At 44.2% G+C, this 26,963-nt stretch overlaps 2 long non-coding RNA genes across 7 annotated transcripts; both read left to right on the top strand.

The window, feature by feature from the left end:
- Nucleotides 1-18,649: 18,649 nt before the first annotated feature.
- Nucleotides 18,650-21,833, top strand: LOC124685329. 2 transcript variants are annotated; one of them, XR_006997396.1, is made up of 4 exons: nt 18,650-19,069; nt 20,764-20,974; nt 21,393-21,451; nt 21,537-21,833. It is a non-coding gene; the product is annotated as an uncharacterized LOC124685329 (long non-coding RNA). The 2 variants fall into 2 exon arrangements; XR_006997390.1 differs by having other exon boundaries at nt 20,764-21,451.
- A 376-nt stretch (nt 21,834-22,209) lies between these two features.
- Nucleotides 22,210-26,135, top strand: LOC124682760. Of its 5 annotated transcripts, none has more exons than XR_006996423.1 (6): nt 22,210-22,323; nt 22,415-22,535; nt 22,980-23,508; nt 23,623-23,732; nt 24,445-24,831; nt 24,985-26,135. It is a non-coding gene; the product is annotated as an uncharacterized LOC124682760 (long non-coding RNA). The 5 variants fall into 5 exon arrangements; XR_006996424.1 differs by having other exon boundaries at nt 22,222-22,535; nt 22,980-23,115; nt 23,393-23,508; XR_006996425.1 differs by having other exon boundaries at nt 22,222-22,535; nt 24,445-24,653; nt 24,730-24,831.
- Nucleotides 26,136-26,963: the final 828 nt, after the last annotated feature.

Here is a 26,963-nt window from a genome sequence, read left to right as displayed (position 1 = left end):
CCATGCCAAAATAACAAGACAAACAGACAATGAGCATCTCAGCAATCTTTTTATTTACTATGGGCATAGCTTTTTATTGAAGATGCTTCATAGAATGTTCACTATGGTTAGCTGTAAATTTCCACCATGAATGATGCATGGCTTAAATTTGCTGCCCATGCGTTTCTCTAACATATATACAAAATCCATGGACTTACAACTTTCCATTTTATTTCGCACCGCTAGGCATCCATAAACAAAAGAACATGACATCAACTAAATAGGAATAAGTGCAATGTTGAAAGCGTTCCCCATGAAAGCATGGTTATGCTAACTCCCAACTCGCAATTTGCAAACATATAAACTTCATAAGATAGTCACAATGGATCAAGTTTATTAAGTGCAAGAAAGTAAATGTGCCATCAAGTTCGCGAGAGCTTTACTAACTAATTTTATCATGCCAAAATTTAATTTGGAAGATAAATAAAAACATGATGAATATACTTGGAATAGCAATAATGCTAGTAGGTAGATATGGTGGACACAATTGGCAAACTTTGATTTTTGGTGGTTGGATGCACGAGTAGAGTTCATACTCTGTACAGGTGAAGGCTAGCAAAAGACTGGAAGCGACCAACTAAGAGAGCAATAATGACCATAATCATGCATAGCGACAAAAAATTATTAACCAAAGCATAAAGTTATATCACAAGTAAAAAAACTAAATGATCATAGTGGCTTTAGTTGACTGGTTGTAGTCATAACATGGTATAAGCATGTGCCAAGTCAACCCAATAAAGCATCAAAGGAGAATACCACAATATTATGCTTTGTTTGATGGAAACAACACATGATTCTTTCAATACCACATTATGCACTCTCAGCTATTTGAGACAAGTCATGCTACTACAATAAATACTAAGCATATAATAAGAATAACATCCAACATGAGTTGCCAAAATCTATGCCACAGTCTAGACAAGCTTCCTTTTGCATCACTATAAACATGAAACATTTTACTCGTTTCCAACACCAATCAACTTATTTGAAATAACTCTCAGAGATGAAAACCAATATGGACCAGAGAGATAATCATACATAAATAAAGAATACTAACGAGCTATGAACATCATTCGAGTGAAAGAACAAGAGCTAAATGCAGTACTAGCAAACTAGAACACTCGCAGAACAATAAGAGCGAAAACTAGAGCGTGCTATGCAATTAAAACGGAGTGTGTCATTCTCCAAAAGAAATATGCCGGGATCCAACCATATGCTACAAGAAACAAAACTAAACAAAACTAAAAACAAAAATAAAGATGCTCCAAGAACAACACATAACGTATGAAGCAACAAAAATATAGCGCATAGAGAGATAACCTCTTGCTTTGTTGATGAAGAGGGGATGCCTTGGGCATCCCCAAGCTTGAGATTTTGTCCATTCTTCATCTCATTATATCTTTCTTCCCTCCCTACACTTGAAAACTTCCTTCATACAAAACTTCACACAATTCTTATTAGCAGCATTAGTACAATCAAAATAACAAATCCACCTAGATTCAGTTCTAACATATATAAAACATCTATTATAGCATTAGCTACTGTAGCAACCACTTCAAATAGCTCTTTTCTCAAAATAACTCAAAAAGAAAGAGATTAAGAGGCAAATGTAGTGGCAGAAATCTGTCAAAACAGAACAGCATATAAAGATCGATTTCTTAGAAAATCTTCTGTTTCCCAAATGGAAAAGTGGTCAACTAACAAAATTTAGATAATAACCTGGGTCATATGCACAAAAATTGTCAGCTCAAAATTCCTCTTTGGCTGTGAATACGATTTTTTATGGTGACAACACAGAATTGTTTTCAGGACAACATTTTCCCAAATCTTACTTTCTCTCAATTAGAGGATATTCTTGGCACAAAAACGAAATAAAAATGATACAGAGAGGTTATTAAAAAGGTAATAACTTCCAAGAATCAAAAAAATAAAAATTACAGAAATAAAACATGGATTATCTCCCAAGAGTGCTTTTCTTTAACGCCTTTCAACTAGTCGCAGAAAAAGAGCTAGCATCAAGTATTATCAAGTGAATAGAGAGGAATACCCGTAGCAGCAACACTGTCAAGACCATCATGGACATGTACACCTCCAGATCGAGAGCTTGATGAAGGAGGACAGTAGGGCAGCGCGTGGATCAGTCCCCAGCTTTGCCGTCAACTCCTGTTGGTGAGAGGAGAGGAGAAGTCGCGCGTGTGCAGACCAGTCACCACACCACCGCTACCGGGGAAGTTGTGAGTGAAGATGAAGAAGACGAGCAGAGACGTGGGGTGCGCTCGAATCCTCCACTCACCTCTGCCTCATTCGGCCACCAGATCCTAGATGGAAAAGGGAGCCTTCCGCGTTGCCGGCCTCTTCCGGGACGAATCAACGCCTACTGTCGCCCACCACCGTGGCCGTCCGTATCGGCTCCGTCTTCTCGATGGTTACCCTCCGCGCCGCCACCATTCTCCGCGACACGCTGGTCGAATTTGGCAGGAGTGAGAACATGGGGTTTGGGGATTGGGAGGAGGGAGGAGGGAGGAGGGAGGATGCAGGGATTGGAGAGGAAGCGGATTGGAGCAGATTTTTACCGATCTAGGTTTTCGCCTGTGTTGGCCCACACACACGAAAAAGAAGCCGGCGGAAAGGAGCCATAGTCGATGCCTCTTGCTGGTGGCTCCGCACACATTCGGGCCCAGGCGTGATGCACGCAAAAGGAGCAGCGGCGGATGAAAAAAGAAAAGACGCATCGAACGGCTGGAGGTAAAAGTGAGATCCGATTTTTACCATGCAGGGTGAAATGAGTGCTCACGATTGTTTTGCCCCCTTCAGGTGCCTCGTGTGGGCGGGTAGCCTAGCGGCCATCAACGCCTACTGTCGCCCACCACCGTGTTCGTCCGTACCGGCTCCGTCTTCTCGCTGGTTACCCTCCGCGCCGCCACCATTCTCTGCGACACGCTGGTCGAATTTGGCAGGAGTGAGAACGTGGGGTTTGGGGATTGGGAGGAGGGAGGAGGGAGGACGCGGGGATTGGAGAGGAAGCGGATTGGAGCAGATTTTTACCGATCTAGGTTTTCGCCTATGTTGGCCCACGCGCACGAAAAAGAAGCCGACGGAAAGGAGCCATAGTCGCTGCCTCTTGCTGGTGGCTCCGCAGACATTCGGGCCCAGGCGTCATGCACACAAAAGGAGCAGCGGCGGATAAAAAAAGAAAAGACGCATCAAACAGCTGGAGGTAAAAGTGAGATCCGATTTTTACCATGCAGGGTGAAATGAGTGCTCACGATTGTTTTACCCCCTTCAGGTGCCTCGTGTGGGCGGGTAGCCTAGCGGCCTTTTAGAATAGAAATACCACACATCTATCTATACCTAATAATAAAGTACAAACTGGTTCCGTCGTCCCTCCGTCGTTTTGCAGTTTAGCCCCTGAAAAACGTGTAATAAACCCGCAGTCCCACCTGATACGTTGCCTGATACTTGTTTTTAGGAAGTGTCTGCCATATTAGATACGAAATTTTGCCAAAAGAGACCACATGCCCCAATTCATTGTCAAAAAAGACCACCTGCGAATCGAATTGACAAAAAAGACCACGTACTCAGTGGCAGCAGCGCCCCCAGGCGACACGTGGAGCTTGCCGCCGGAGGCTGTGGCGGCAGCTTCATGCCGTCGCCCGAGGTGGCGACACGTTAGCCGGTAGAGATTGCCGTCCGGCCGCCGTCGACTGGGCGGGCCATGCTCGAATCCTCCACTCTCCCTGGCGGCAGCTCTCTGCATATGCTCACACTTCGTGCCAGGACAAATGAAATGACTGCCAGGTACTATTGTAAATTAACCTGCTCAAACTATTGCAAATTGCATCCTTTCTGTGGTCTAAGGGCATCTTCAGTGGGGCGACGCATTTTAGCGTCCGGAAATGTCCGCGCAACGTCCGTTTGCGTCAACCGAAATGGTCGAAATTGATCGCGCGTCCGTTTGCGTCGGGTGGCTCCAACGGCACGACGCATTTTTTTGGCCGAATCATATTGAAAACATAATTTACATAGTTGAACACATGAAAAAAAAAACAAAACACGTGCACCTACTGCTGCACGTCGTCGCTGTCGAGCATGATGAGCTCCGGTACCGCCCACGGCCAGTTGGCATCCGGGGGAGCGTACGCCGGGCGCGCCGGCGGTGCTAGAGGTGGAGACGCCCAGGGCTATGGCTGTGGCGGCGGTGGAGGCGCCCAGGGATGCGGCTGTGGCGGCGGTGGAGGCGCCCAGGGATGCGGCTGTGGCGGCGGTGGAGGCGCCTAGGGATGCGGCTGTGTAGGAGGAGGGCCTGTAGCGCCTGTCGAAGGGCATCATCCTCCGACAGGCCCAGCGGCATGACGCCGGTGGTGTAGCGGGGCAGCGGCGGCTACACAGGTGGGTTGTTCTCGGAGACGAGGACGCCGAGCTTCGCCATCTCGTCGTCCGTCATGTTCTCGGCCCTCCACCATCGCCTACTGCCATTCGTGGAAGACGGTCGCGACATAGTCATCGCTGTCGTCCTTGACCTCCTCGTTATGGTACGCGAGCGCCTCGATGTAGTCGTCGTCGTCGTAGGCGTCATGGTCATGGTCGTCGTCGTCGTCGTTGTACTGCGCGCGCATCGGTGCCTGCTGACGACGCGTCGGCGCCTTCTGTCTTCGTGGACGAGTCGGCGGTGGACGGTCGAAGGGAAAATCCCTGTCGCCCATGAAGCCCGCCCTCCTCCTCCTATCCGTCTCGGTCGACAGATAGGTACGCCAACTTTTAGAGCCCTCGTCGCTCCACTGCCATCTCCTCCACCACCAGTTGGCAATGGCGAACCGCCCCGGCGATGGCCAGTTCCCTCCACCGTCGTCTTCTCCAGCACCACCTCCACCACCGGATTCGTAGTTCGGCATCGACGTTGCCGCCCGTGAAGAGGAGCGGCGGCGAGGGATGGAGAATTGGCGTGCACATCGTCAGGAGCGGCGGGAGGCACGCGGCGGATGTAGCGGCATTGTACGCCCCTGGCCCCGTGTAACATCCCAAAAATTCAAAACAAAACAAATGAATTTCCCTAGTTCCAAATTTTGGAACCAACAAAAACTTTTATTAAATAGAGTGGGATACATAGTGATCTTGCTTAATTATTGTGCTATTGCCATGATTGCTTGTTATGAGTATTTGAAGTGATCTAAAACCCTAAACCTCACCCCTCTTTTCACCATCCTAGTTAAAATAAAATAAAAGGAAATTAAATAAGAAAAAGGCATATGTGCCTATGGCTATTTTTATAAAACTTTACCCTAAGCTTTTCTACTTTGCTTAGAGGTTTGGAAAACCTTCATATACTTTACCTAGTACTTACCAAACCAAATCCAAGTGGTTTCCAAAGAAAATAAAAAGAAACTAAAAATGCCATAGAGGCATATGAGAGTAAAATAGCAAATTTGTGAATTTAAGAATCTTGACCCTAAGTCTTGTGGTGAATGGTTGGATCACTCCTATATACCATTTCAACACTTAACAACATCAAATGGGCCAAGAACACTCAAATCAAAAATCAAATGCAACATATGCATAGAGGCATATGAGACCCATAGCCATTTCCCCAATTTTTGCCCTATGACACTAAACCTTGACCAAATGGTGTGAGACCATCTCCAAACCTAATATAACACTAAATTTACCCTAACCCATGCCCAAGTGAAGCAAGGGGAACAACTTACAAAAATAATAAAATTTGAACCTCACCTCTTATGTGTTATGGCCAATTTTGCAAATCTTTGATCAAGACCCTTTGGAATGGATTCAATGGTTTGAAAATGTTTCAAAACCAATAAGAATCACATTAGAGTCAACCAAAGTCAATTCAAATGAAGAGAAATCACATAGTGAGAAAATCCCCAAAATTCCCTCACATACACTTAGCCCAATTTGCAAATCTTCAACCAAGGACACCATGGCTTGATCTCTTGTTTGTAAAACTCTTATATATGATAAACAAACACAATTGCATCAAAGAAACCAAAATCAAATCCAAGCAAATCTCAAAATCAACTTACATGTGATAATGGTCATGTGAACCATTTATAAAATCTTCCCTACTTTACACCCCTGCATTTGACTTTTCTTCAACAAAACTTGGTCAACTCTGACCATGTCATCCAAGACCATGTCAAGGTCAACAACTTTCATGTTGACCACCACACCTCATGTTGACCAGGTTGATCAGTATAAGATTGCCAAGTGGAGACTTTCAAATAAAGAGAAGATGAACCACATTTTGAAATCTCACAAAACTTCACCAAATTGGACACCACCACCACCATTCCATCTCTATGAATATATGAATGAGATCCACCAAAGGATTTTTCAAAATTTGAAAACTTTTCTCTTGCGGGCATTTAAGCAAACACCTTGTGTGCCCAAGCTAAATTTGAAGCCCATACTGATTTTTGGTTGGACTTGGTCCAACCCTGGCCACCCCTGCACATCTGGAGACCCTCCCTACCCTGCAGCACCAGAGCCACCACTTGCCTTGGACCAGTTTTGCCCAGAACGCCACCATGCCGGCCCTCATGACACACACCCATGTCACCTCCCTCTCTAGTCTATTTCAGCATGCAAGACCATGTCCTGGCCCCTCCACTCACCCCTACGAACGTGCCGGACGTGATGCTCGACGACTTGATGAAGCACACACACCCAATGACACACATGCCGGCCACCCTAGTCACCGCCATGCCACCACTTGCTCCCTCTCTTTCTCTCTCTCTCTCACCGTGTCACCACGATTGACATAGACCTCCTACACCTACCAGACATGGACATTGGACGGGGAGAGCACGAGGTCGACCACCACTACCCGTGTCACGTCCCCTGATCACCACCCGTGGACACGACCCCGTTCCCGCGTGCACACTGCGTACCACCGCGTCACCCTGCGCCACCAGCTTCCTCTTGGTCCCACAACACTGCCAGACACGGCCATTGGCCCGCGCGCGCCCCAGGACGACGCCACGACGCGACGTCTTGGAAGGACGCCGACGCCGGCATTGACCCGGTGCGCCCTGCACACTACGCCATCGACCGCGCCACTACTCACGCGTCATCACCTACCCATGAGCTCACCGCCTGACGCAGCAGCAGTGCCGGAGAAGCCCATGCCCGCCGTGCACCGTGACGTCGCCACCATGCCGGTCCCGTCGCGCCCCGCTCCTCCAGCCGCTATATAAACTCCCCCGCGCCTCTGGACTTCACCACACCATCCCACAGCATCCTCCCCTCCCTCCTAGCACCGCTCCTCTCCCCTCTTTACCTCTCCACGGCGCCAAAGCTCGCCGGCGGCCACCACCAAAAGCCGCCCAGATTTTTGCCACCATAGCCTCCAACACCTATACCAAAGTTGTAGCCCTTGGAAACACCTTTCCAACGCAACAAACCACGCCTCAATCCGAGCTCCGAGGTGAAAGTTAGAGCCCCCGCAAGGTTGCAGAATCGCGAGGTACACGACGAACCAGCCCCGTTGGATCTTGATCCGACGCCCTGTGCGCCCCGCGCGCCGGCTACGTGCATGCGCCATGCACGCACGGCCCGGGCAGCAACTGGGCCGGCCCACTTCTTTCCCGCCCCTCGTTTGAATTCAAATCTCATTTTATTTATTTTCTGTGAATTGCTCTCAGATGCTTTGCCAAATCTTTAATAACTTCAAATCTACTCGGTCATTTTTGACAAATTTTATATATTTGGAAAGCTTAGAGTTTTATCTACATAATGACACTGGATTCAAACCCATATATGTTGTAGAATTAAAGTAGCAAAATAAACAAGACAGGGACTTTTCTGCCTTAGAATAATTATTAAAAATCAACCAAAAATGCTTTTGAGTTGATTCCAACTCCTATAATTCACATTTCACTTATACTAATTGTTTCTGCAAAAATATGCCATGCTTACTTTGAATGATCATGGCCTAGTTTAATTAAAGGACTCTATGGCTATTTCTAGTCAATGATATTGTCCAAACCTATTTAAAAATCACATGGGAGTTTCTCTCTCATTTAAATCTTGTCATGAACACTTCAAAATGAGGTAGAGACTCTGGTCATTTAGGTCTCATGTGAATTGTGGATGATATTAAATCTTTACCATGTTAGGATTAAATGGTATGAGGTGCTACACCTCATTTAAATCTTTTCTTAAAAGATAAGTGTGAAGAGGTTGACTATGGTCAACCTAGGTCATATATTATTCATAAGAGAAATTAAATCTTCATAAGATAATGAGAGGAAATTATCTCTCTAAGTAATTAAAAGTAACACCTTATTTAATATGAGAGGAAATTATTTCTCCTAAATAAGAAAACAACCCATTTACCCACTTAATAGTAATGAGTGATGCTAGTTTAACTTATGTAAAGCATATGAGGTTTTTCACTTCATTTAAATCTTGTCCCAAGTAGTTTCATATGAAGTTTGAACTCCTGGTTAAATACTCTCACATGAAATACTTGGAGATTTTAAATCATAATAGGCATTATTAAATGGTATGAGGTATCTCTACTTCATTTAAATCATTTTCTCAAATGATGATGATGAATGGTTGACTTAGGTCAACATAAATTCATGTGTGATGGTTTGAGAAATTAACTCTTAAGAAGCTTCAACGAGAGGAAATTATTCCTCAAGAATTATAAGGAAACTATCATTCACATATATAATGAGAGGAAATTATTTTTCTTAAGAATAAAACCATATCAACCCACATGATGACATTGTGATAATGCTAGAATAGTTGGTGTGATTTATGTGTGTGCTTTTTATAGCTCTTGAACTTGTGTGGTGATTGTATACCCCGTATTCGTATTCATAGACGCTAGTGCCGAAGGCTACGAAGGGGACGACGAGAACATCTACGGAGAAGAAGGAGGAACATTTTGATCAATACACCAACCAAGGCAAGCTAACACTCTTGCAAAGTCCCAAGTGCAAAGCTCTACAAGAGCAAGGCACCATCACCATTTATTTTTATGTCCAATAAACCTATCCCATGTTTTTACCTTGCAATTATTTTGCTTATTGTTTTTCAAAGCTTACTTTTGATTTATGATTCACTTAGGCTAGAATAGAACAAGAGCATCAAATTTAGCCTAAAGCAAACAAAGCTAGATAGCACCCCTCATGACTAGTGCTAGTGCTAACAAATAAAATTGACTACTCTAGATGGGAATATGTGCAATGAAATGACTTTGAAAACCTTGGAATGATGATTCATTCTATTGAAATATTTTGAAGGTGAATATGACTTGAGAAGGACTTGGTGAATTTTACGAAAACTGATGGTTGGGTTCGGATGCGATACCATTCCAATTTACAAGTACCCCCACAATACCTGATTATGGGTAGGGCTTAACTGGAAGTTTATGTGTCTTAGTATGGGTTCCCTCTAAACAAGCGTCATCGGGGTTATGCCGAAAGCTGCCTCCACCACAAAAGAAACGACGTTAAAGATGAGGAGAATGTCCGGCCCAAGCCTCGTGCGGTTCCCGGGTTGACGAGTTGGTCTTCACTCGGGAGGCCAAGCTCATGGGGAGAGGTACCTATACTAGGAAATGTAAGTGAAAGGTTTTGGTTGATGATCCGCGTACTGAGTTACGATTATTCGGGGTTACCCATGACGGATGTAATCAAAAGTTGTGGCACAAGTGTACAACCTCTGCAGAGTGTAAACCTATTCGAATAGCCGCGTCCACGGTTAAGGACGGTTGGAAAGGCCATACTGTTCCGTCATCAGACCATTTTCAAAAATGTGGCATATGACTTGTGATTTTTGCAAATAAAAGGTGAATGTTGAATTTGACTTGAATTACAACAAATGTTGTGGGAATGACACTAATGTTCCCACTTGAGTTAGTTAGCACATGAAAGGTTTTGAATTCAAATACTTGTGAACTAAAATTGGCTTCATGCAAAAGAAACTAGAGCTTAGCACCCCCTTACCAGAAATGTTCGTACTTACATTAGTATTAGTTTGCGAGTACTTTAAAGTACTCATGGCTTTGTCCCTGGCTATTCAAATGGCCGGACTATGAAGGAGAACCGCGAGTACGAGGAAGATGGACGACGAGACGTCTACGACAACTAGGATCGCTCCTGACGTCAACAGTTGCCTGTGGAATAGATGGACCACGACCGCTACTACTTCGCTTCCGCTATGTGTTTTGTAACAGGATCTCTAGATCCACTATGTTGTATTAAGACTGGATCATGTGATCCTTTGTTGTAAGACGATTATGTGTTGTAATGAATGATGTGTTGTGATATCAATCTATTATGTCTCGCAAAAACAATATTCCCGGGATTGCGAGGAATGGCATAATAGGCATCCGGACTTAAAAATCCGGGTGTTGACAAGTTGGTATAGAGCCATTGTTTGACCTTAGGAGACCCTAGTTAGAATGGACGTTCGGAAAACTTAGTTTCAAAACAAATGAAGGGAATATTTATGAAAACTTATTCTCACCCTTATCTTTGAGATCTTTTAAAACATGAGAAATCTATGCTCTACTTTTTCTTGAAATTCTACCTAAAATTTGGCACACTTGATCACTTTGGTAGAACTCACACCTACGAAAGAGAGCACTAGAGTGAGTTTGTATCAGGATTCCCTTGTATCGTAGAGCGATGAATGGTTCTTAAAACCAACGGTGTGTTAGCTTTGTAATATGTGATGCTTGGTATGAATGAAAAAGTGTTGTTGGTTTTACCCCCTCAACACTACTCAAGTTTTCAAGTTTTGAACTTTTCAAATTCTTATCCAAACAAACCATAGAAATTTCCCTCTTATCTTATGATCTACCTCATTGTTCAGATGGCCCCTCCTACCCGCAACAACTCCCGTGCCCAAGCCAACCAGATGCACATTAAGCACACCAAGATGATTGACACCATCAACATCCTCGCAATGGAGCGCAAGGCACTTCGTCATCAGCACGCCAAGAAGGACCACCTCATTGCTCGCCTCCGCGTGAGGATAGCATCACTGGAGCAACTCATCCCATTACCCAACCATGCCCCCAGAGACAAGTCCACTGTGACTTGCTATGAATGTGGTGTTACTGGTCATTACTCTAATAAGTGCCCGATGAAAGCCGCCAACAATGCCCCAAGGACTGGAAGCAATGCTGTACCCATTGCCCAAAAGAACAAGTCAACGGTAACCTGCTATGAATGTGGAACTGTGGGTCATTACTCCAATGAATGCCCCAAGAAGCTTGCTAGGACTGCCCTCAATACCGCTGCAACTGCCCAGCAGCAGCGCTATACCATAGCCGGAAGGAAGTTTGCCCCACACTACCCAAACAACCGCAACGGTCGTTACTACCGTTTGACTGCCACTGAAGCTCAGGAAGCACCACAGACCATGCCAAGTATGTCTTCCTGTTAATCAAAATGCTCAATCTCTCTTAGGAACCTAACTTTTCTTAAAATCTCGGGACGAGATTTGTTTAAGGGGGAAGGGTTTGTAACATCCCAAAAATTCAAAACAAAACAAATGAATTTCCCTAGTTCCAAATTTTGGAACCAACAAAAACTTTTATTAAATAGAGTGGGATACATAGTGATCTTGCTTAATTATTGTGCTATTGCCATGATTGCTTGTTATGAGTATTTGAAGTGATCTAAAACCCTAAACCTCACCCCTCTTTTCACCATCCTAGTTAAAATAAAATAAAAGGAAATTAAATAAGAAAAAGGCATATGTGCCTATGGCTATTTTTATAAAACTTTACCCTAAGCTTTTCTACTTTGCTTAGAGGTTTGGAAAACCTTCATATACTTTACCTAGTACTTACCAAACCAAATCCAAGTGGTTTCCAAAGAAAATAAAAAGAAACTAAAAATGCCATAGAGGCATATGAGAGTAAAATAGCAAATTTGTGAATTTAAGAATCTTGACCCTAAGTCTTGTGGTGAATGGTTGGATCACTCCTATATACCATTTCAACACTTAACAACATCAAATGGGCCAAGAACACTCAAATCAAAAATCAAATGCAACATATGCATAGAGGCATATGAGACCCATAGCCATTTCCCCAATTTTTGCCCTATGACACTAAACCTTGACCAAATGGTGTGAGACCATCTCCAAACCTAATATAACACTAAATTTACCCTAACCCATGCCCAAGTGAAGCAAGGGGAACAACTTACAAAAATAATAAAATTTGAACCTCACCTCTTATGTGTTATGGCCAATTTTGCAAATCTTTGATCAAGACCCTTTGGAATGGATTCAATGGTTTGAAAATGTTTCAAAACCAATAAGAATCACATTAGAGTCAACCAAAGTCAATTCAAATGAAGAGAAATCACATAGTGAGAAAATCCCCAAAATTCCCTCACATACACTTAGCCCAATTTGCAAATCTTCAACCAAGGACACCATGGCTTGATCTCTTGTTTGTAAAACTCTTATATATGATAAACAAACACAATTGCATCAAAGAAACCAAAATCAAATCCAAGCAAATCTCAAAATCAACTTACATGTGATAATGGTCATGTGAACCATTTATAAAATCTTCCCTACTTTACACCCCTGCATTTGACTTTTCTTCAACAAAACTTGGTCAACTCTGACCATGTCATCCAAGACCATGTCAAGGTCAACAACTTTCATGTTGACCACCACACCTCATGTTGACCAGGTTGATCAGTATAAGATTGCCAAGTGGAGACTTTCAAATAAAGAGAAGATGAACCACATTTTGAAATCTCACAAAACTTCACCAAATTGGACACCACCACCACCATTCCATCTCTATGAATATATGAATGAGATCCACCAAAGGATTTTTCAAAATTTGAAAACTTTTCTCTTGCGGGCATTTAAGCAAACACCTTGTGTGCCCAAGCTAAATTTGAAGCCCATACTGATTTTTGGTTGGACTTGGTCCAACCCTGGCCACCCCTGCACATCTGGAGACCCTCCCTACCCTGCAGCACCAGAGCCACCACTTGCCTTGGACCAGTTTTGCCCAGAACGCCACCATGCCGGCCCTCATGACACACACCCATGTCACCTCCCTCTCTAGTCTATTTCAGCATGCAAGACCATGTCCTGGCCCCTCCACTCACCCCTCTGAACGTGCCAGACGTGATGCTCGACGACTTGATGAAGCACACACACCCAATGACACACATGCCGGCCACCCTAGTCACCACCATGCCACCACTTGCTCCCTCCCTTTCTCTCTCTCTCTCACCGTGTCACCACGATTGACATAGACCTCCTACACCTACCAGACATGGACATTGGACGGGGAGAGCACGAGGTCGACCACCACTACCCGTGTCACGTCCCCTGATCACCACCCGTGGACACGACCCCGTTCCCGCGTGCACACTGCGTACCACCGCGTCACCCTGCGCCACCAGCTTCCTCTTGGTCCCACAACACTGCCAGACACGGCCATTGGCCCGCGCGCGCCCCAGGACGACGCCACGACGCGACGTCTTGGAAGGACGCCGACGTCGGCATTGACCCGGTGCGCCCTGCACACTACGCCATCGACCGCGCCACTACTCACGCGTCATCACCTACCCATGAGCTCACCGCCTGACGCAGCAGCAGTGCCGGAGAAGCCCATGCCCGCCGTGCACCGTGACGTCGCCACCATGCCGGTCCCGTCGCGCCCCGCTCCTCCAGCCGCTATATAAACTCCCCCGCGCCTCTGGACTTCACCACACCATCCCACAGCATCCTCCCCTCCCTCCTAGCACCGCTCCTCTCCCCTCTTTACCTCTCCACGGCGCCAAAGCTCGCCGGCGGCCACCACCAAAAGCCGCCCAGATTTTTGCCACCATAGCCTCCAACACCTATACCAAAGTTGTAGCCCTTGGAAACACCTTTCCAACGCAACAAACCACGCCTCAATCCGAGCTCCGAGGTGAAAGTTAGAGCCCCCGCAAGGTTGCAGAATCGCGAGGTACACGACGAACCAGCCCCGTTGGATCTTGATCCGACGCCCTGTGCGCCCCGCGCGCCGGCTACGTGCATGCGCCATGCACGCACGGCCCAGGCAGCAACTGGGCCGGCCCACTTCTTTCCCGCCCCTCGTTTGAATTCAAATCTCATTTTATTTATTTTCTGTGAATTGCTCTCAGATGCTTTGCCAAATCTTTAATAACTTCAAATCTACTCGGTCATTTTTGACAAATTTTATATATTTGGAAAGCTTAGAGTTTTATCTACATAATGACACTGGATTCAAACCCATATATGTTGTAGAATTAAAGTAGCAAAATAAACAAGACAGGGACTTTTCTGCCTTAGAATAATTATTAAAAATCAACCAAAAATGCTTTTGAGTTGATTCCAACTCCTATAATTCACATTTCACTTATACTAATTGTTTCTGCAAAAATATGCCATGCTTACTTTGAATGATCATGGCCTAGTTTAATTAAAGGACTCTATGGCTATTTCTAGTCAATGATATTGTCCAAACCTATTTAAAAATCACATGGGAGTTTCTCTCTCATTTAAATCTTGTCATGAACACTTCAAAATGAGGTAGAGACTCTGGTCATTTAGGTCTCATGTGAATTGTGGATGATATTAAATCTTTACCATGTTAGGATTAAATGGTATGAGGTGCTACACCTCATTTAAATCTTTTTCTTAAAAGATAAGTGTGAAGAGGTTGACTATGGTCAACCTAGGTCATATATTATTCATAAGAGAAATTAAATCTTCATAAGATAATGAGAGGAAATTATCTCTCTAAGTAATTAAAAGTAACACCTTATTTAATATGAGAGGAAATTATTTCTCCTAAATAAGAAAACAACCCATTTACCCACTTAATAGTAATGAGTGATGCTAGTTTAACTTATGTAAAGCATATGAGGTTTTTCACTTCATTTAAATCTTGTCCCAAGTAGTTTCATATGAAGTTTGAACTCCTGGTTAAATACTCTCACATGAAATACTTGGAGATTTTAAATCATAATAGGCATTATTAAATGGTATGAGGTATCTCTACTTCATTTAAATCATTTTCTCAAATGATGATGATGAATGGTTGACTTAGGTCAACATAAATTCATGTGTGATGGTTTGAGAAATTAACTCTTAAGAAGCTTCAACGAGAGGAAATTATTCCTCAAGAATTATAAGGAAACTATCATTCACATATATAATGAGAGGAAATTATTTTTCTTAAGAATAAAACCATATCAACCCACATGATGACATTGTGATAATGCTAGAATAGTTGGTGTGATTTATGTGTGTGCTTTTTATAGCTCTTGAACTTGTGTGGTGATTGTATACCCCGTATTCGTATTCATAGACGCTAGTGCCGAAGGCTACGAAGGGGACGACGAGAACATCTACGGAGAAGAAGGAGGAACATTTTGATCAATACACCAACCAAGGCAAGCTAACACTCTTGCAAAGTCCCAAGTGCAAAGCTCTACAAGAGCAAGGCACCATCACCATTTATTTTTATGTCCAATAAACCTATCCCATGTTTTTACCTTGCAATTATTTTGCTTATTGTTTTTCAAAGCTTACTTTTGATTTATGATTCACTTAGGCTAGAATAGAACAAGAGCATCAAATTTAGCCTAAAGCAAACAAAGCTAGATAGCACCCCTCATGACTAGTGCTAGTGCTAACAAATAAAATTGACTACTCTAGATGGGAATATGTGCAATGAAATGACTTTGAAAACCTTGGAATGATGATTCATTCTATTGAAATATTTTGAAGGTGAATATGACTTGAGAAGGACTTGGTGAATTTTATGAAAACTGATGGTTGGGTTCGGATGCGATACCATTCCAATTTACAAGTACCCCCACAATACCTGATTATGGGTAGGGCTTAACTGGAAGTTTATGTGTCTTAGTATGGGTTCCCTCTAAACAAGCGTCATCGGGGTTATGCCGAAAGCTGCCTCCACCACAAAAGAAACGACGTTAAAGATGAGGAGAATGTCCGGCCCAAGCCTCGTGCGGTTCCCGGGTTGACAGATTGGTCTTCACCGGGAGGCCAAGCTCATGGGGAGAGGTACCTATACTAGGAAATGTAAGTGAAAGGTTTTGGTTGATGATCCGCGTATCGAGTTACGATTATTCGGGGTTACCCCTGACGGATGTAATCAAAAGTTGTGGCACAAGTGTACAACCTCTGCGAGTGTAAACCTATTCGAATAGCCGCGTCCACGGTTAAGGACGGTTGGAAAGGCCATACTGTTCCGTCATCAGACCATTTTCAAAAATGTGGCATATGACTTGTGATTTTTGCAAATAAAAGGTGAATGTTGAATTTGACTTGAATTACAACAAATGTTGTGGGAATGACACTAATGTTCCCACTTGAGTTAGTTAGCACATGAAAGGTTTTGAATTCAAATACTTGTGAACTAAAATTGGCTTCATGCAAAAGAAACTAGAGCTTAGCACCCCCTTACCAGAAATGTTCGTACTTACATTAGTATTAGTTTGCGAGTACTTTAAAGTACTCATGGCTTTGTCCCTGGCTATTCAAATGGCCAGACTATGAAGGAGAACCGCAGTACGAGGAAGATGGACAGCAGGACGTCTACGACAACTAGGATCGCTCCTGACGTCAACGGTTGCTCGTGGAATAGATGGACCACGACCGCTACTACTTCGCTTCCGCTATGTGTTTTGTAACAGGATCTCTAGATCCACTATGTTGTATTAAGACTGGATCATGTGATCCTTTGTTGTAAGACGATTATGTGTTGTAATGAATGATGTGTTGTGATATCAATCTATTATGTCTCGCAAAAACAATATTCCTGGGATTGCGAGGAATGGCATAATAGGCATCTGGACTTAAAAATCCGGGTGTTGACACCCCGCAGCTGCCGAGAGCGCGCGGCAGCAGCGTGGCAGGAGGAGGCGCTGGCGGACACCATTGCGGCGTTCGACGCCTCCACGGAAGAAGAGGCGCGGCGGCACCGGACGGAGGAGATGAGCCGGCGGTGGGATGATGAGCGTCGGTGCCAGCGCGAGGAGCGGGAGACGCAGTACCGTGAACGGCGGGTGGCGATCGAGCGCCGGCGGCGGGAGTCGCTCGAGCGCCAGCAGCAGCTGGCGGCGGAGGAGCGTCAGCAGCGGGAGGCGGCGCTGGCGGCAACGGAGGCGGCCTGGGGTAGGCGGGCGGATGAGTTGGCGGCGGAGGCCGACGCGTTGGCGGCGACGATGATGGAGGCGCCAACGGATGAGGAGGAGGCGCCAATGGAGGAGGAGGAGGCCGAGGCGGCGGAGGAGGAGACCGAGGTGGAGGACGACGACGACGACGAGTTCGAGTGGTCCGACGACGATGGGCCGCACCCAGATGAGACGGCCGATCAGCAACGTGCGCTCGTCGAGTCCTTCGAGTCGGAGAAGAAGCTCCAGGACGACGCTCGTGCCCGCGAAGAGGCGCAGATTCATCGCGCCGTCGAGCTCTCCTCCGAGCGGCGCGGCGAGGAGGGCGGACGTCGACGCGCTGCTGGAGCAGCGGCGTTTGGCCACCACCCTACGCACGGAGAGGCGGCGCGCGCAGCAAGAGCTGCGGCGGAGGGGAGGCCACGACGGGGCGGGGCCGTCGAACGCACCGTCGGGCGGTCAGTAGGCTAGGTTTAGATGAAATCTAGCCGTTTTCATTCAAACTTTGTAATATATAATCAAATTTGAATGAAAATATTTATTTTCGTGCAACAATATTCATTTGGGGAGGGCGTTTGGGGGACGCGACTGGGGACCGACGTCCCCCAAACGCGGCACCAATACTGGTGCGTTTGTTAACATTAGCAAGCGTGCTCTATTTACAATACAAAACTCCTACGAGAATAGGCTTCTTTCGATGATTAATTTTCTATACAAATTGAGCGGGAATCGCATCGAACTAAAATCAGTGCGGTCGGAGGAGTCGGTCTGCCGGCCAGGTTTCCTCGCGCGACATCAGGTACCATGCATCGAATTAATTTTCTACCATGCAGAGAGCTGCCGCCAGGGAGAGTGGAGGCATGCTCCACGCATGCATGCCGCCCCATGCACCGGCGGCATGGCCCGCGCCAGTTGACGGCGCCGGACGGTGATCTCTGCCGGTTAATGTGCCGCCACCTCGGGCGACGGCATGAACCTGCCGCCACAGCCTCCGACGACAAGCTCCACGTGTCGCTTGGGGGCGCTGCCGCCACTGAGTACGTGGTCTTTTTTGTCAATTCGATTCGCAGGTAGTCCTTTTTGACAATGAATTGAGGCAGGTGGTCTCTTTTGGCAAAAAATTATTAGATACAACATGTATGCCGGTTGACAAAAAAAAAACATGTATGCCGGTTGCGATCCCTGGCTTCTCATTGATTTGACGGTGAGCATTGATGTGTGGGGTCACCACCGACCATCCTCTCCTTCTGTTTCCGCGTCCCCACGACCGACGCATCCCCATCTTTTTTCTCCACCACGCCTCGCTCCTGCGGAGCTAGTGTTCGGTTCCGCCGCCGCCGTCGCAGCTCCAGCCCCTGCCGTCGTCGATCCAGCCCCTGCCGTCCCAGACCTCGCCGGCCCAGCCCTGCCGTGTTCGGTTCCGCCGCCGCCGTCGCAGCTCCAGTCCCTGTCGTCGCCGATCCAACCCCCGCCATTCCAGACCTCGCCGGCCCAGCCCTGCCGCTCTTATAGCTACTCCCCCAGCCGCTCACTCTGGCTCAAGTTGCGCCCCGCCTCTCCATGTGCAGCATCGAGCGTCGCCGGCGATCGAGCCCGCCTCTCCACGCGCAGCAATGAACGGCGGCAACAACCGAGCGCGTTACTCTGTGCGCAGAAGCGAGCGTTGCGGGCGACCGAGGCCGCCTCTCCATGCGCAGCAGCGATCGGCGGCGACAACCGAGCGTGCCTCTCTAGCGTCGCGGGCGGCCGAGGCCCCCTCTCCACGCGCAGCAGATTCTAGCCCCGATCTACCTCCTCCTCAATCCAGTCCACCTCTCGACATCATCCTCGACCGCTCAGCGTTCTCCTCCCTGCCCATGGTAAAAGCTGAACTCCTTTCAATTTTTGTAATCTCTGTTTGCACATGAAATCCTTCCATGTTTAGGTTCATGGAGTTTCAGTCAGCTCCTGGATAGCATAGTTATACTGCAGACGACACTTGCTATGTTTTTTCAGTTAAATGCAAGGCGCTGCTGTGTAGTTCTTTGCCGGTAGTACTTCTATTGCTAGGGTTAATGGCTGCTTATTGCCCAAGTATTATATGTCTGGAATGGTTTTTCATTCGAATCTGATAATTGATTACGTGTATTATAATCAGGGGTACATGTAATATATATATTGCTGCGGTCTTTTTGGTTAATAAAGCTCCTTTCATCAGAAAAAACTTAGTCTATGTTTCCATTTAATATGCTTGCTGAGATCTGGCAATTCCAATGAGTTCTAACCTAGGATACTTTGGATACTTTAATGGATTTACCTTTGCCAATAATATTTTCCAAAACGCTATGGACATGTGGCAAAACTATGGAAGTGAACTATGATGTGGTATCCCTTCCATAGTTTCCATATGATTCCTTTTGTTGTAAGTGGAAGCTTCAACACTGAAGATGGGCTTTTTTTTTATGTTCTGAAGGATGCTACTATCTGTTAAGCTTCAGTATAGGCACACACTTTCGATAGAAATTGTCTTCAGGAATCCAACATCATCGTGTGTTGTATGTTTCTGTCTTTTAGTACTAGGTACTATATTGATCATGTGATATTTCTTTTTTGTTCCAAGACAAACATGGTCTGACAAAGGTATAAAACTATATATATGCATGCCATCAATCTGTGTAGTAAATAGCTATTAGGCATCAGTACTATATAGAGAAATTGTATCGAAGTGAATTTTCAATTTGCCATAAGGTCTTGTTTGGATTTCATGTTGTTCCTTGAAGACAGGTAATGGTAGTAAATACACACTATATGTACGCAAAGCTCTAATTGATTTGGCTACTGTTCATAATTAAAATTGTCGCTGGATTCATGACTAAGAGTTTGGCTTATTCAACTCTAGCATCTTCCTTTCTTTGTTGTAGTACTAGGCTACTAGGTATCAGGATGTTATTGTTTCGTAATAAATTATTAAGAGTGTTTGTACGAGCTCTTGCAGTTCTTTGTTGTTCAGCTTCGATTGGTGCGACAAAGGCGCATAATCTTCAATCAACATCATGAATCACCTATTGGACCAAACCAACTTGTTTCGTTTGTTCAATTATTGGATAATTAGATGATCAAATGGCAATATTTATGTTTGTGTGGAGTATTCTTAGTTTGGTCATAATAGCATACGTGAGTTGTGCAACAAGACCATTTTGGGTTCAGTTCGGTTACACCCACATAGTGCATACAATATTCTTAGTTTGTCCAGAATAGTTTACGTGGGTTGTGCAACAAGACCATTTAGGTTCAGTTAGGCTACGCCCATATAGTGTATATCAATGAGTCACATATAGATTAGTTGCTTATATAATAACCTTTAATTTTATTTTTCCTAAGTTTCTTATAATTTTTTCATATATACATTAGCCGTTGTGGTTTGAGCATCCATGTATAACTGATACCAGTTTTTTCTCGCCAGATAAAACAAAGGGAAAGAACGATTGCTTTTCAGAACTGAGATCATCATAGAATTCTTCCTCAGTTGCGTTCAATTAATGCAAGCATTCTAATGGTGTTTCATTCTCGGCAGAGGTCGATCCCGAGGGTGCAGATGTGTTTTGAGCTCTGCCTCAGTGTCTGCCACCTCCCAAAGTTCAGTTATGCGCTCAATCCTGGAGACCTCCCTCAAGTCGTTGTTGTTGTTTGGCATGGAGATCTTTCTCCTCGACATGAAACTCGCATCTGAATCTATTCCCATGGATTTGGGAGCCCCCAACCTCATTTACCGTGTTTGCATCCAGGTAACATGCGCCCGTGATATCTCTGCTCTTCCTTGACTTTGCTAGAGAGTTCCGGTATGGTGCCTCTTTTATTGGTAACAAATGAAGGATAAACCTTTCGTCCGTTGTTTTAGTTGAGGGACATGGCAAATTAGGTTTAAGTTTTTGTATATGATTAATATTGATTGATTCCATAATACTGATGCACCTTCTAACAATGCAAACATGCTCTTTTCATGTTATGGTTTATGCCAGAGCAAATATTGTAGCATTATTCTTAAATATGATTATAGAAGTTGCAATACTTACCAATGAAGAATTAGTACTCCGTAAATCATTTGATTAGTCAAGTTCAGATAAAAGTTAGTCTTCTTTATTCATAATGTTATAACATTTGCAATTTTTTCTGAACTTGACATGGTTCCTGCAATCTTTCAAGAGGACAAAACATGATCGAAGGAACAATACCTTTTGTAAGCTCTTGAGCTTATACTTAAGGTAGTGTTTATGATCCGATATACTCTGGCAGTGTTTTACATTCCAGTTGTGTAAAAAAACACTAATGAGTTTGCACCGTTGGCAGGAATTCAAAGAGAGATGTGGTTGTAGGTCGCAAGAATGATCCACAAACTAAACTGGAAGCTTGGAATATTGTCTTTAGTTAGATTCATCGATCAGTTTCAAGCAATTCATCTTTTTGGTGGGACCATCTCATATTTTTTGCAATGACAGAAAATTGTGTTGCTTGCCGAGGGACATGGGACTTCTGTTCTAGCTAAAAATCTAAGATCTGACCGACATTTTTTTTGTTGCCTATCTTAGACATGTTTCTGTAGCCATTACATTCAAAGTAAACAAAACAGTCCCATATTTAGATGCATATGGTCATCGCTTTGTTGACAATATAACTTTTAGATAATAGTTTTTTTTATCAATTCTCTCATGACAAACCAAAGTGAAACACACAATTATGGCAGACCCATCGTATCCACAAAATCCCTAAAGAGCACTAAGCTCCCAGGGTTGCGAGCTCTCGTGGTTGATTCGCATGTCACTTTCGCGGGTCCCATCGTGGAGGCAAGTTCGTTTCCTGTTGACCACTTCGTCGTTCTCGTTAAGTGCGTTCGGTGATGGGCCCTTGGTTGGGCCTCGCTTGTTGATGTCGGTTCTGTGCCTTGCGTGTCGCTAGCTGGAGACCGGGTGTGAGCGAGGAGAAGACACACACGACTACACGAGTCCCCTCCCCTCCCCCTCTTCTGGCTTGCAAAATCGCCGGTGGCCGCCTCCACTCTTGATCGGCGCCACTCTCTCGACATGAGATCCAGTCCTACGTCGTATGTGCTCTATTTCCTTATGGTCATGGAGGAGAGGTGAGGTTCTCCCACGGCGAAGAACGCCATGTCTGTGCTGGTTGGACGCTCTCCCACCGCCTCTCTTTTCTAAGGGCCCCTCTCCATCTAGATCCGACGAGTTCGACGCAGCGCAAGGTCGCCGTCTGCCTGTCCCCGCGAGAACCTACCTGCAGCAGGCTAGCGCCATCCACGAGATTGGACACATCCTCATCAAGGGTCTTCCTTGCAAGGTCTGTGCCTTTTGGATCTTTTTCCGATAGAAAAGCTCGTGGTTGATTATACTTTCTTCTTTTCGGTTGGTGAATTGATGAATCTGGGAATCTACTGCTATAAAAAAATGTATTTAGGAGTGGCTGTCAAAGTAATTTTACCTCTCATATTCCACGGTCATGGATTAGGATATTTACCTATCTATCCATCTTTATATTTTAGTAAATCTAACATGGTAAGATTTGTCACGGTTATGGATCGGGATCTTTATTTAGGTTGTGTTTCAGTAAATCTTGTCATGGCAGGATTTTGCAAACCAGTTGTAAAAGGCGATGTCTGCTTTACACGGAATTTAACTTGCATGTCTAATCAGCAGTTCACATATTTATAGCTGTCATAGTTTAGTGATATATGCTGTTTATTCAGTTTTGAGACTCTTATTTAAATAGAACTACGACTGGCAGGCTGAAGGCTGGCCAACGTCTCCTCCCCCGGCGAGCTGCGTCGTGACTCTGCGCCATCATTGGCCGCTTGCGCTAGCCCAGCTCCGTGCGACCGCAGGGAGGGTTGGCAACACCTCTTCCCCTTCCGACAGAGATGGTGATATTCCTCCATCTGGTTACATTTTTTGTGTATATATATGAACTGTTGGTTTTTACCACAAAATGTATTCTGTTAGACACTGATATTGCTGTGGGCATAGCCAAGTTCTCTTTCATTTCATGAGGTGATACCGTCTGAAAGTGCTGTTGTAGTTCTCTTTCAACTTATTAAGTAGTTGTCCTCCATTCTATTTGATTCTCGCATCATATATGAAAGGGCATCAATGGAAAATTGTGCTTGTTCTTAATACTGTTGGTTATGTTCTATTTTGTAGGAAATCGATCACAATTGATCTGCAGACATGCATCAGAAGTTTCTAGCTTTAACTGAATCACTTTCTAGCATCACTGATAACTCACTTTGTAAAAAAAAACTTAGGCGAAATATTTGGTGAGTCCGCATGCCAGATAGTATCAACAAATGCTTACATTGCATAAATGTTTTGTGGCTACAGTATATATATATATATATTTTTTGATCCATGGAATCCATTTGTTTGTCTAGGTAAACTTGCAAAAATACATATGCAGACACATTTGGTGTGGTTGATCTTCGTGGCAGATCTGTCCAAATGGCAGTAACCCAGGGAAGCTAGGTGAAAAGGCTCCTCAAAGGTACAACCTATTATCTTTATGTCCATAGGTTAGTAATATAACTCTCTGATGGGAATTTAGTCTAAGTATAGCATGAATTAACAATGTTCAGAATCTATTTCAGCACTTGGTGGTGGTACCATCTTGCAAATCTATTGTTTCTGTCTAATTGGATTTGTGAGTCGGAAATTACTTAAATGAGAAAAAATGTGCTAAAATAGCATAATGCATACGTTATCTAACACAAGTTCTAATGGAAGTGTGAGGTAATTCAGGCTAACCCAAGTTTAAATGTAGCTCTGTATTAAAATTCACTATAGATCAAGTTAGGTAGTCTCAGGAAACCTATAAGTGTATTCTTATACCTTGTTTTAAGACAACTGCATTGGAGATTTTTTTATGTTGAGTTATATGACATAAAGTCATGCATCCAGTTGTGCTCTGCGGAGTAATAGCGTACTGGTTTACCAATTTTTAGTAAAATTTGTTTATGTAGGTTACCAATTTTTACAAGACCAGCTATAGCGTAATGGTTCTGCTTGGTAGTCTTTGCTACTTATCAACCGTCGGTGAAAAGTACTCAATAGCAGTAGTGCCCTGTCCAACTATTATGTCTTCTGTAAAAAAAGCCATTGATAATACGAGCTCCATGGGCAAATTATGACATTACATGTTTTATTTTTATTTGTACTGGTCATATGAGTACTAATTCTAACTGCCTTTATTATTCTAGGGAAATATTAGGATGGTGGTAATACATTTGAATCATCGACTGCACCTTCTTGTAGTTATTTGGAATGCATGGCTGATGTAGTGAAAGCTCTTAACGTCGACGGAGCGTGCACTCACATGAAATCTTCCTTGGGTGGAATTCGGAAATTGGAATGGTGGTAATGGGCAGGAGAATCTCTTTGTATCATTTTTCTCGACATGGCAGCTGAAGTAAGGTTATGGAACATCTGATTCTAGCAGTATGCTCCATCTGAAGATGTTCCTTTAGTAGCTGATTCTGCCATAGGCATTTTCAGCGCGGCCTTTGCTCACATCACCTCCGTACTACCACGTAATTCTCCCCATCCTTCTCCACCTTGACGTGGTTGGTTAAGCGGTGCTCCTACAGGTAACAAGCTTATACTTCTTTCTCTTCTGGGATTACTCATACTGCTCTTCTAATATATGTCAGTAACTGACAACATTACACTTATTAGCGCATATGGATTTGCAAAATACTTTAACGTCACACTTTAAGAACTCAAAAATACATCTCCGACAGGTGAGAGTGCCTACGATCCAATTCCTGATAAAATATCAGGAGTCTTCTTTGTTGGGCCAAGTCAGGAGCATATATGGATAGTGGTCACCATTGGATGGGACCTTTCAATCCGAAATTGCTGAAATAGTGAAGGTGAGTATTTTAAGTTCATATTATCTCATATCTTGCCTATTATGCACTGTTTCAACAAATAACTGTCCATTGTCAATTACAATCTGGAATGCTTATTTTTCTTCCGCAACCCTTTTGTCTATATGTTAAGACATGTATTTTGTATACATTTGGCTAATTGCTAAGCCACTCTCGGGGAAAAAATGGGAAAGGAAATCATCAGTTGGCCTTTTCCTTTTTAGCGGATATGTATTCTTGATTCTCTCTGCAATGCCAAAACAGAGCATGTCGTGGAGGTGCTATTAATTGATTAAATTTGGATGCTTGAAATCATGTTACTAACCTTTTGATTTAGATAATTATAAGTTCGTCAATTTTTCTGTTCAAATTTTCACGATACAATGTGTTTTATGTTGCCACTTATAGTACACTTATAGTATTTCCTTTTGGTACTCTACCATGGACCCTCCCTGGCATGCAATGCAGCATTTTAAATTAGATCTCATACGACTGATAAAAATCTTGTGTGCAAGTCCAACCATGATTAGGAGCTTTGTTGCAGTAAAATACATCTCAAGCATTGAGCATTACTGATGAAGACCAAGCCACTACAGGGGATGCACTTGATCTGCCATCTTCCTCTGTGCATTGGAACTCCTAGACATGTCCGAATATTCAAAGCCACAAAATGGCCTTCTTCTCGCATGACATATCATTCCAAGCTATCTCCCAAGGTTATTATTCTTAGCAAGCATATTGCATTCTGGGTATCCCATCCTTTCCTTGAAAATGTGCAGGAATTGCTCGGAGAAGCTTGGGTCTCATTCAAGAAGGCAGAATATCTTGAGATTGTCAATTTCTTTTATGTCTTTTGTTACGGTCTTGAAAATTAATTGCAGTATTTTGGTTCATCTTTATTTATCATTGTGTGTACAGACTGATAAACACTTTGTACACATATACATCAGTGGGTTATAAGTTATAAATGATTGTTCACGGGCTGGGTGTTTTGAGCATGTAATATAATGTCTTGGAATGAACTGGCTTCTCCTTTGGATATTCTGGCATGTTAAAACATCCAATCGGACCGACACTATGTGATCTGATTGCTCATGGGCATAAAGTTCTGAATAATTTCTGTGTGTGTACTCTTGAAAGGAATAGTTTTGTATTTGTGCTTGAGATGGAAACATGTGTACGATTGTCCAATTAGATCAAAAAATTACCTGTTATCCCCATTATTCACTTAGGGTTATTAGACGGTGCGTAAAAATAAATGATAGTGCGTAAAAATAGAACGATAACAACAGAGAATGGTGCGGCAAGACGCACGAGGTCCATCTAGTACCCGTTGATACATGGACATGTCAGGCCATGCAACAATGCTTGGCAGGCGGCGCGGCCAAGCGCGCCTCTTCGTCTAGTCTGTTCCTATTCCTAGCAACCTAGCCTGAACTTCGGAAGGCGAGAGAGCAATCCATCCTGGGCCAAGGCCCATTGGCCCAACAAAATCTAGATGAGACGTAACCGATCGAAGGAACAACGTGCAATGGAAGCTGATCAGAAATATTCTGTATTGCATCTAACCATGACATATGCAATCAAACTGATACACACGTCGAACTTTTCCTCCCGTCTCCTCTCAGCCGCCGCTCAACCCTAGCCGCCTCTAATTCATCCTCCTCCATAGATTGGTTCCCCCTTCTCCGGTCGGCTTCACCGGCATCGGGAGGAGTGGGGAACCCGATCTATGCGTGGAGTTTCGAATAAAAGTATTGTTTTCATTAGATTTTGTTAGGATTTTGGTAGCCGCCTTCTTGTTGGTTTCCCCTCAATGAAGATGGCATCATCTGCAATAAGTGATCTTT

Source organism: Lolium rigidum, chromosome 1 (genome assembly GCF_022539505.1).
Source record: "Lolium rigidum isolate FL_2022 chromosome 1, APGP_CSIRO_Lrig_0.1, whole genome shotgun sequence".
Taxonomy (NCBI): domain Eukaryota; kingdom Viridiplantae; phylum Streptophyta; class Magnoliopsida; order Poales; family Poaceae; genus Lolium; species Lolium rigidum.
Note: the sequence above shows the minus strand (reverse complement) of the source record. Positions and strands in the feature narration are given on the sequence as shown.